General features: G+C 42.0%; 1 pseudogene; it reads right to left on the reverse strand.

Moving 5' to 3' along the window:
• The window catches only part of LOC109764889 (protein NUCLEOLAR FACTOR 1-like), a 28,618-nt pseudogene extending 19,013 nt beyond the window's left edge, over positions 1–9,605 (reverse strand).
• Positions 9,606–12,345: the final 2,740 nt, after the last annotated feature.

Genomic DNA, 12,345 nt, shown 5'->3' on the forward strand with positions numbered 1-12,345 from the left:
TGGGTATGCTCCACATATTCAGGTGCTCATCAACTCCAAGATGGGCACAGGCACTTATCTTTTCGACAAGGAGCATCTACCCTTGAGACCAGATTTTGAGGACAACACTGTTGTGATGAATGAAGAAGATCCCACATCTGTGCAAGCACAAGAAAAGAGAGAGGAGGCAAAGGCTGAGAAGGCTGCAAAAATGCCAAGTGTTGAGGAGGCATCTGAAGTGTTCCTAAAGTCAAAACAAGATCAGCTTGCTTATCTGATTCAAGCAACTTTGAGGATTGAGAAGGGCTTGGCCACCCTGACTCAAAATCATAAGAGCTTGGAGAGGATCATTGAGACCAAGTTCTATAATCTTGATCTGAAAGTGATTGAGATGCAAACAGCTGTTGAGCAGCTCCAGGAAAAAGCTGAGGAGAGGAAAGGGCAGGCTACCACAGATGCCTTTCAGAGAGTGCCCAGAGGTCAGCGATCTGCTGTAGTGCCCATGGCTGACACTAGAGCAACTACATCAGCACCAGCCGCTACAGTTTTAGTGCCACCTCCAGTTGCAACTCCACCAGCTCCAACAACTTCTACAGATGCTTTCGTCCTTGGAGTCCTCTCAACACCACATCCCGAAGATCAAGCCTAGAGAGACGCATAGCACTATGAATTTTCAAACTTTTTGGTAACTTGTTGCCAAAGGGGGGGATGTATAGATCATAGGCTTCGAGAGAGTGTTTTTGCTTCTTTATCTCTCTTGCTATTTGGTTGATACTCTTGTGTGTGCTTGTTTGATACTTTATGTCTGTGTGTGAGATACTTGTATGATCATGTGTTTGATCATATTCTACCTTAATGCTTGTTTGGATGATACTATCTTTTATATCTCATATATGATCATTCACTTTGCTTGGTGACAAGTGCATGTTTTTTAATTTATATCATTTTGAGCACTCCATCAAAATGTATGTGACATGAAAGAGTAACACATGATCCTAATCGATTGTGCATTTGCATTCAAAAGCAAATCTCAAATAATGCACAAATTTAGGGGGAGCTGGATAAGGTGTTGCTTAATGGCTTGCTTGCTCAAAATGCTTAGTGATATGCTCCAAAAGCCCTCAACCACTTTCTCATATCCACATATGTTCCAAACCAAAAGTCAAACTCGGCCCTACCGGTTTGATCTATCCGGCGCCACAGAATTCATTTGACATAGTCACTGCCAGAAACCATAGTCACTTCGGTCTCATCGATAGGGATCTCGGTCTCACCGAGATGGGATTGCAAACTCTCTGTTTCCCTTCATAACATTTCGGTCCAATCGAGATGAGCGATCGGTCCCACCGAATTCGCAATGCAAACTCTCTGTTTCCCTTTCGTAACGTTTCGGTCTCACCGAAATGAGCGAATCGGTCCCACCGAGTTTGCCTAACCAACTCTCTGTTTGCCTATTATAGAAATCGGTCCTACCGAGTTTATGTGATCGGTCTCACCGAGATTAAGTTATGCCCTAACCCTAATGGAATCGGTCCCACCAAGTTGATATGTCGGTCCCACCGAAAAGCCTAACGTTCACATTTTGAACTAAATCGGTCTGACCAAGTTTCATGATTCGGTCCGACCGAGTTTGGTAAATTGTGTGTAATGGTTAGATTTTGTGTGGAGGCTATATATACCCCTCCACCCACTCTGCATTCGAGGAGAGAGCCAACAGAACGTGCCTACACTTCCAGCATACATTTTCTGAGAGAGAACCACCTACTCATGTGTTGAGACCAAGATATTCCAATCCAACCACAAGAATCTTGATCTCTAGCCTTCCCCAAGTTGCTTTCCACTCAAATCATCTTTCACCAAATCCAAATCCATGAGAGAGAGTTGAGCGTTGGGGAGACTATCATTTGAAGCACAAGAGCAAGGAGTTCATCATCAACACACCATCTATTACCTTTTGGAGAGTGGTGTCTCCTAGATTGGTTAGGTGTCACTTGGGAGCCTCCGTCAAGATTGTGGAGTTGAACCAAGGAGTTTGTAAGGGCAAGGAGATCGCCTACTTCGTGAAGATCTACCCGAGTGAGGCAAGTCCTTCGTGGGCGATGGCCATGGTGGGATAAACAAGGTTGCTTCTTCGTGGACCCTTCGTGGGTGGAGCCCTCCATGGACTCGCGCAGCTGTTACCCTTCGTGGGTTGAAGTCTCCATCAACGTGGATGTACGATAGCACCACCTATCGGAACCACAGAAAAAATCTCCGCGTCTACATTGCGTTTGCTCCCTCCAAACTCCTCCCTTTACCTTCATATGCAAATGTTTTACATTCCGCTACTATACTCTTAGACTTGCATGTGTAGGTTGATTGCTTGACTTGTGCTAAGTTGCTAAAATCTGCCAAGACTTAAAATTGGGAAAAGGCTAGATTTTTATTTGGTCAAGTAGTCTAATCACCCCCCCCCCTCTAGACATACTTTTGATTCAACAACACCGAGTATATTGCCTTTGTGAAGGCCCATTAGTGAGCAGCTTTTGATGTATGATCTTGGAAGACTACCATGGAGCTAACTGTTCAACTCCGTGCTACTGATGGTGGCCCCTTGTCTAATCCGACGCATTATGGTCATCTTGTTGGGAGTCTTGTCCATCTAGTTGTTACTCGTTTGGATATCTCTTATCCAGTCCATATTTTGAGTCAGTTTGTCTCTCCTCCCGCTTCAGTTTACTATAGTCACCTCCTTCGTGTTGTCTGATATCTTCGTGGCACAATATCTCCCGCCTGTTCTTTCCTCGCTCCAGTTCATTACAACTTTTGGCCTATTCGGATGCTACATGGACTAGTGATCCCACGGATCACCGTTCACTTTCGGCTTATTGTGTTTTTCCAGGTGGTTCTCTCATTGCCTGTAAGACAAAGAAACAGACTGCAATTTCTCGTTCGAGTGCAAAGGCTGAGTTGCGATCTATGGCTTTTTTGACGACAGACTTGGTTATGGTAGTTACTTCAGGAGTTTGTTGTTTTTGTCACTACACCTTCTATGTTATTGTCTGACAGCACACGTGCTATTAGCATTGCGCGCGACCCTGTGAAACATGAGCTCACCAATCATATTGGTGTTGATGCTTCTTTTGTGCAAACTGGTGTGCAGGATCAGGTCATTGCTCTTCAGTATGTGTCTTCCGAGTTACAGTTCGCTCATTTCTTTACAAAGGCCTAGACTAAAGTGTCGCATGGCTTCTCTCTCTTCAAACCAGTGTTGTTTATACTCCATGAGTTCGGAGGAGGGGTGAGTACTATATATATAGCAATGTAGCCTTTTCTATTTACCCCATGGTATAAGGGATTTTCTGCATATTTCCTGCATTTGTACATGTATATATACTGGCCTATGGACCCATGGGAATACAAGTTGCATATTTTCTAACAAGTAGAACTAAAACTGACTACATGAGGTGCGGTTTCAGTACTACTAAGCACGAGGAGGAAGTTAGCCATGATGGGCAGGTGGTGCCTCCAAAGGACACCTTTCGATATTTTGGGGTCAATGCTGGAAAAACAATGGTGATATCGATGAAGATGTGAACCATCGAATCAAAGTTGGATGGATGTCGTGGTGGCAAGCTTTTTGTGTTCTCTGTGATAAGAAAGTGCCACAAAAACTATTTGACCTGTGATGTTGTATGGCGGTGAATGTTGACCAACTAAAAGGCGACATGTCCAACAGCTAGGTGTAGCAAAGATGCGCATGTTAAGATGGATATGTGGCCACACAAGAAAGGATCAGATCCGGAATGATGATATACATGATAGAGTTGGGGTAGCCCCGATTGAAGAGAAGCTTGTCCAACATCGTCTAAGATGGTTTGGCCATATAAAACGCCGGCCTCTGGAAGCACCAGTGCATAGCGGACGGTTAAGGTGTGTTGATAATGTCAAGAGAGGTCGGGGTAGATCAAATTTGACATGGGAAGATTCCTTAAAGAGATATCTGAAAGACTAGAATATCACCAGAGATTTAGCCATGGACAAGGAAAGTTAGCTATCCACGTGCCAGAACCATGACTTGGTTTCGATATCTTATGGGTTTCAACTCTAGCCTACCCCAACTTGTTTGAGACTGAAAGGCTTTGTTGTTGTATAATTTTTATAATTGATTCTGCTTCTGCTAAGGATTTACCTATTCCTTTAACATACTCACGTTCACTTCAGAAGCCTGTAAGGCAATGAAAAACTGAAGAAGAAGAATTGAGCTGTTCACAAAAAACTGTGGCGAGTACATGGTAGACGCACTTGTCTTCACAAGTAGAAAATTATTATAAAGAAAAATTAACGGTTTACAACACTTACTTTGTATATTTTATTCCAAAAAGAAAGTGATCTTCAACATCCCCAGCAAAAACAAGGTTAAAGTCTGTTGGTTTTCAACTATTTGGCTCCTCCAGTTCATCATCTGACTCGTCAAACTCTTTCTTGAATTGCCCTATAGCATTATCCTGTAAATGAAAGTAAGAATTTCCTATTTCTTATCACCAGAGCAAAATAATAACTGAAGCAGCAATCATAAATTATATATGCAAATGATGTGCAGATCTAAATGGAAGTCATGATATAATTTGGCAGCGTATTTCTTAGAAACTGATATTCAGATGTTGTGTGTAAGAGTAGCTGCAAAAGTAAAACTGTACCTTTTGTGTCAGCGGAGATAATTGGATTAATCTCTTCACAACACGTCGTGCAATGCTTTTTAGAGGTAACAAGAACAGAACCTAATGCCATGATAATAATACAAAAGCAAAGAGCAATAAGTTCAACAGATCAAAGATACAACAAAATTACGAGTTGTGTATAAATAGAGGTACATCATGCTAAACAAATCTAGTGACATGCAATATTTACTCTTAACAAAAAAGATATAGAAATACTTGATAAAATAGTGCAGTTCACTGTCAAGCAACTGTAGCCCAGCACGCATCTATGCAATACGTCATGACAAATAATATACTGTTTTTTCAAATGTGTTGCGACTATCTGACAAATACCTTTGGACGTGTAAAACCCTGATCGCAGTATGAGTTGTCATCCAAAATATCTGTGTTAGTATCATTCCTAAGCTTCGCGTCATTTTTAATGACAACATCTCTTGTTCTATGAACATGACTCAACTGCCAGTGCGACAATATTGCACATTAGTCAACATCATAACAGGTACAGTAATAATGCTACTACCAAATAGGGATTGTGAAACTTACAGCATGCATAAGATATGCATCCATAGTACTGGAATCCACCTTACTACCCTTACGATAAAATGGCTTCTTGTTACAATGCATTATGTCACGATAACTATTACCTGTAATAGACAATTAGGATTAGAATTATACTTAATGTAAATGATAGAGAGAGCGCACTATACACCATTTTAGGAGGAAGCATGACATGGAAAGCCACAATTTGTCTTAGGTCTGCTTAATTATACGAGAAACAGGGTGCATAAATGGAGTTGGTAACTTCGTGTGCCAAGACCATTATGGTAACAATTCTTTTCTCAAAAATAGCAAGAATATGGATCAAGAAAAAACGTGCACAGCATAATATTTAGGATTAGGGAACCACAAAAGGTACTTCATGTTTCTATTCGCCAAATTTACAAGACAGATACCAGACAGTAGAATTAATAAATATCACTATTTGGGCATTTACTGTTTTCAGAAGTTATGGATGAAGAAGGGGGAAATAGAAGACCCCCCCACCCCCAACACCTACCCAGCACAAGAACCCACCCAAAACATGTTCAGCTTGGTTGTGAACAAACTAGTTACCATCCTTTAGGTCGAGTGGAGACATGTAATAAATGAAAGCCCACATTTGAAAGTTGAGAGCATTAAAGGGCTGCAGTCTTCCATATGGAAGAATGTAACTTAAAATCGTTATTTTCCCCTACTAGCAGTTGGGCAGAGAAGCTCCTACCGGCTTCTTTGGGAAAGAAAAAAATCTTAGTGGTTCACTTTGGAGATCAGTTTTAGGGCTACCACACACATAAACACATAAAATGAGTATCTCATCGCATGGAATTTACAGTTGCAAGTCCTGATCCGGCTAAAATTATGGCCACTTTTCTTTTGGTGGTCTGTGCTACAAGAACTAATCCGCAATATGGATCTTTGCAAATTCTAGAAAATTAACACTCTTATTCCTCTCAGGCAGCACTATTGATTAGTTAATACTATATCAAAAGGTAGTGAATGTCATGTGCTTTTAGTAGGCACCAATTCTAAACTGATCAGCTTTAATGTTCTACCGATTCATGTCATTTGTGAAATAAGGCACTAACAAAAAGATAATCAAAAAGGAGAACTTACAAAGTGAGAAGAACCTTGATCTATAATTCAATTCATCCGAGAGGATTTTTTGCCAGTGGTCCTTCAGCTTTCCTTTGACATTAACAAAAGGATCATCAGAAGCTCCCTGAAAGAACAAGGCACTAAGAATCAGCTTTCAATAAGAAGCTTCCTGAAGTATTTATTATTCACAAAATCATCACTGCAATAATAATGAAGAAGTTGATAACTCAGAACGAAGCAGTTGAGTAATTTGATAACTAATGTAATGGATCGAGTACACAAACACAGAAGAGCAGGAACAAATATTTCAACAGGTCATGAGACCATAGTAACCCCTCACAAAAGTATTATAAACTAAGTATAGATCATGAGGTGATCTAAATACATGATGAACATGAAATTTTGGTCTTCGAATTACAAATATATATACCGCTATCAAAGGATCAAATTCAGTAACCCACATTTCAATGAGAAACAAGATAATCAGTCGAAATAATTTAATGAGAGCGTATCATGATGTAATTCCATGAAGTACCTTAATCTTTTCACCTGTTCCAACCCATTTGGATTTTGGAATGCCCTCTGCAGGAATCTCCCAATTAAATTTACTCTTCTGATTCACTGATGTATTGACTTCATCATTTGCTAGCACGTGAGTAACATGACGCTGAAATGAACTGGAACATACAAAAGGTGGTGTTGGAACGAGTTATATGAACAGATCATATATATAATGCAAGAAAATAAAATGATACAGTAGAGGCAACATCAAGCAAGCATTCTTAAACCTAGACATGCGGGACGAAGATGGTCGCATAATACACTATAACCAAAAACTGAATGAACAGAATATAATACTTGTTCATTTATAATAGCAATTGTTATGCTTCCCTGTCACTGAAGGAAAAAATGTGAATATTGTTGCATTAATAGCACCAACCATGAGGACTCCATTTCATCAAAAGAATCATTTTTATTGCTTATCATATCATGTGCCTCATCCTCACTGGAAACAGTGCAATCATCTGAGTCACCATCATCACTCTGATGTAGGCCTTGAGGGCTCTCATTGGATGGTTTCTCACGTCGAACATCCTCCGCTGCTATGATTCCATCTGCATAGAGTACTAAGTAATTAAGAGTTGAAAATGGAAAAGGGCATAGTGATACATTGCACGTCACTGTGAAAAGAATATTGAGCCAGCCATAATGTCTGCCAAAACAACACCATTCTAGCATCAGTAACCTCACTATGAGAGCAACTTGTCGCTTTATGTTACAAGATGTGAAGTGCTGGTGATACTTCAGAGAAATAGAGCCACCGAAACATGCCAAGTTACAGCCAAAAAAGTGAATAAACCATATCTCCAAGAACACAAGAAAGTAAAAGTTTGGTTCGAAAATGGATAGAGAGGAAATTGGATTTCGAAAGAAGTGGTAGAGTAGTACTCCCTCTGTATCAAAAGATAAGACGTTTTTTGATACTCTTATATTTTGATACGGAGGGGGTACTATCTATGAAAGATACACATTCAACTACTACACCCCTTCAAATATGCACAAAGTCGACAAATAAGATAATCAAAACTTTACAAATAACCAGGAGTCTCTACTACCACGGTACCTCAGCGTTTAGGTAGAAAATAAACTATTGAACACAAGACTTCACTAAAAACATCACCTTCCAGCACACCCGAATACAATTCCACACAATTTTAGTTTGAAGCAAGTGAGGAGGGAATTGAAGCACGGCCAATTAACACCTACTCTATTGTTATTATATATATTGTCACTATCTGCCAAAGAGAAAGCGAAAATGCTTCACACGGTAACAAAACCCGAACCTGAAGAGTCAGACAGACTGCCATCAAGCACGGGCCTTTTGGGCTTCTCACGCCGCCTCTTCTGACCTGAAACCACACGACAGCAACAGGATGGAAGAGCAGCTGAGCGAGGTACAAATTGAAATCTCAGGCAAGAGACAGCAACTAAGGTCTCATACCTCGAGGAGTAGCCGTTGGAGAGACAGGCTTCAGCTTCCCCATTTGCAACAAAGGGGCACAGTGACAACAAATGTCCGTTCAGGCTCTGCTATGAATACATTGCACAAATTAAATTAACAGTACAATGAACAGAATAGACAAATCAATTCCAGAAGGGGCAATGGGTTTTTCGTCCCAAAGTTGAGTGGCTCTAGTTCATTTATCCATCCAACCTCAACATCAAAGACCTATACAGCAGACATTGGAACACTAAAAAAAATTCTCAGACATTTATCATTTTTTTCTCAGCCACTTCATACACATCACACAGACGAACAACCATGCATCCTATCAGCATGTACACACACTTAAACCTAGGAATGGTTTCACATCAGATCAAAGCCAGCCCAGCCCATAGGACTACACGCCCAGGATCCAAACCAAAACCATCAAAAAAAAATTGAGCTAGAACCCAGACCAAACCAAACTGTATGTTTTTTCAATCCAACCCAATCCAAACCGTTTCTCATTTTTGGATTGAACCCACAAACTCAAACCATGGACGAAGCCCTTAACATGATAGTTTCATCTTTTGTTTAGGAGTAATTTAATGTGTTATCTCTGCATGCAGTGAACGTGAGAAACAACAGATTACAGGGTTAACTTTCCCCTAACGAAACTTCACCATATTCCTGCCTTCTAGTCTTTGATCAAACAGACAATGCACTTAACATTTGAACAATATAAAACAGCACCTAGGAGAACGCGTTGGAACTTTCACTGTCCATATACTAAAAGAATTTGACCCATTTAACATGCTAAACAGCCAGTTAGTCACTAGTTTCCAAAGCAAGGATTCGGTATCTAAAATAGGTCTGCAGCTGCACCAACAAAATGAATATGCATGCAGCAATGGAGCTTCAGTAAGTCCAACGGCACTAGAGTTGAAGAGTAAATAGCATAAAACTACCACTTTTCGTCCTATGGTTCCAAAAAACTACCACATTTTTGTTTGTGACTGATAACTACCGAAACCGGCGTCGGCTGTTTCAAAAAACCCAAAACGCCCGTGGCTAAGAAATTAAACCGGTTTATGACAAGTCGGGCCCACACCTAAACGAACCATTTGTTTGACCGTTCCTTTGACCGTTAACTGACATGTGGGGCCCACATGTCAGTGTCTGCAAACTTTTCAAAAATGCCATCAGGCCCCTGCAAACTTTTCAAAAACGCAATCAGGTCCCTGTAAACTTTTGAAAAAAGCAATCGGGTCCCTCCCGTGGCCGTGCGCCAGCAGCCGCCGTGAGGGTCGCCGGCCAGCAGCCATGGCGCCGTCGTGGACCTCCCTTCCGTCGCGGGGCGGCGCGTGGTGCTCCCTTCCGTCGCGACCAGCAGCCATGGCGCCACCGTGGAGCTTCCTTCCGCACGGGCGCCAGGGGGCAGCACCGCTCACCGGCGATGGCCGTTGCGGCTGGGCGCAGAAGGCAGGCTTGCGGGCGTGGGAAGTGCAGGCCAGGAAGCTCGCGAGGCAGGAGCTCAAGCTCGAGCTTGAGCCTAGTCATGGCGGCCGGCCTCGGGAGCTCGGACCCGAGCGTTGACCACAACTACGGAGGGGATTCGAGATGGGAAAGGAGGGCGCGTGGCTGGAGCACCGGAGCAACCCCACGAGTGCGGCACCACACTCCACGGTCTCTCCCCTGCCCGCATCAGCGCCGCCACCGACGCCATGGACACGGAGCACGGTGGCCTCGCGGGCAGCTCGTGCAGGAGCACCTCGACCTCGCTTCTGCCTCCCTCGAGCTCGCCGCGGACGGCCTGCGTCGCTGCTGGAGCGCGCGCCTCCTGCCGTCGTGGGCGAGGCCGGCCTCTGCTACGGCCGCCGGAAGGCTTGCTGGCTGGCAGAGAGAGAGAGAGAGATAAGGGAGAGAAGAAGGAGGAGGAGGAGGAGGAAGAGATAACTGACATGTGGGCCCCACATGTCAGTTAACGGTCAAAGGAACGGTCAAACAAACGGTTCGTTTAGGTGCGGCCCGACTTGTCATAAACCGGTTTAATTTCTTAGCCACGGGCGTTTTGGGTTTTTTGAAACAGCCGACGCCGGTTTCGATAGTTATCAGTCACAAACAAAAATGTGGTAGTTTTTTGGAACAATAGGACGAAAAATGATAGTTTTATGCTATTCACTCAGAGTTGAACAACGGCAACTCATTTCATATTCAGGGGTAAGAAGTAGTCGTCCCTATCATAAATGGCACTTTAGAAATAAAATGCTACCTAAACATGCTATCCCGGACTTCATTTTAATTCTATCTTGGACAAACATGTAGCTCAGTTCCAGACTTCCAGCAGGAGGTTCATTCTAGTAAACAAGCAAATATTGGAGGAAAATATTTGGGGGGATTATGAATACGACTACCTAATAGAGTTTTTTGGGGGATTATGAATGTTTTTTGACACTGTCATGGTGTCAAATAACGTCTTCTATTTTGATACAGAGGGATTAATAAGCAACAAAGTAAACACAAATCTTGGTGTCCAAGATTGCTGCGTTGATACCGTGAAGATGCAGAGAGAGAGAGGGGGGAGAGAGAGAGAGGGGGGGGGGGGGGCGTACTAACCTTGGCCAGCTGGGTCTTGATGAGCTTGGCCACGGGCGGTTGCTTTTTGGTCGGTGGCCACGCTACCTGCGGAGACGAGTCGGGGCAGTGTGCCGGAGGCGGACCGGAACCGGATCCTCTGTTAAGCACGGCACCCTGCCGTGCCTCCTTGTGGGGCTAGTGGACGCAGGCATATGGGCCTTGCCAAAACCAATGTAGCTCCCCAGACCATCCGTCTGATGCATCACACACCTGAATAGATTAACGAATTAGTGATTATAATTAATACATTACATGACTAACTAAAATGAACTTGTTTCAAAAAATAGTTTTACAAAATCTCGGTCTTATTTTACGTGGAGCGAAATATGTCATTTTCCTATTTTTATTTTTTAAGAATTTAAGGCCCATCTCAATCATGTTTTTTTTAATTTAAGCGTAAAATGGCCGAAAAGCTGTCCAAAAGACCGAAAAGCACACGGTTGTCATGTCGGGCCTGGCCCGTTTACCATGCATGTCGTGCCTGGGCCGTGTAGGGAGGAACATGTGTCCCGCTTATAAATGGGCCTCCGCGTACCGTGCCATGCCCATTTATGGGGTGCCTAGGCGGGAGCTCCTGTCCGACGCTTTCGGCGCCACTTATAACAAGTGGAGCTCACAGCGCAGGCATAGCGGGAAACAAAGAAAGTCTGGTAGAAATAGCGAGAAACAGGATCCGATCCCTGCCCGCTAACTTCAGACCTTTTAGGCAATAACCACTAGGACGACGCCTCTTTGTTGTCCACTATGAGTAAAATACTCTATTTGACCCTTCTCTTAATACAACATTAGCATGTAGGAGTAATACATACCTAGTTTATTATGCATATTATTTTACGATATAAATAAAAAAAGAATTCACAATAAAATAAAAGTGAACTTGAAGAAAGTTCATAAATTTGAAAAGATTCGTACAAAGTGAAAAAAGTTCATCAATTTGAGAAAAGTTCATGGATTTAAAAAAAAGTTCATCGAATTTGAGAAAAAGTTCACGAGTTTTGAAAAAAATAAGTACATCGTTTTTAAAAAAAAAAGTTCATCAATTTTGAAAAAAAGTTCATCGGTTTTGAAAACAAAATCGCATATTTTGGAAAAAATGTTCACGAATTTGAAAAAAGTTCATCGAATTTGAGAAAAAGGTTCACGAGTTTTGAAAAAACATCATCATTTTTTTAAAAAGTTCATCAATTTTGAAAGAAAGTCATCGATTTTGAAAAATGTTCACAAAATTTAGAAAAAAGTTCATCGTTTTTTACAAAAGATTATTGGTTTTGAAAAAAGTTCATTCCATTTGAAGAAAAAGTTATTCGATTTTGAGAAAAGGTTCAGATTTTGAAAAATGTTCATCTATCTTGAAAATGGATTTTCGAAAAATGTGCATAATTTTGGAAACAAGTTCATCGAATTTAAAAA

Source organism: Aegilops tauschii, chromosome 7 (genome assembly GCF_002575655.3).
Source record: "Aegilops tauschii subsp. strangulata cultivar AL8/78 chromosome 7, Aet v6.0, whole genome shotgun sequence".
Taxonomy (NCBI): Eukaryota; Viridiplantae; Streptophyta; class Magnoliopsida; order Poales; family Poaceae; genus Aegilops; species Aegilops tauschii.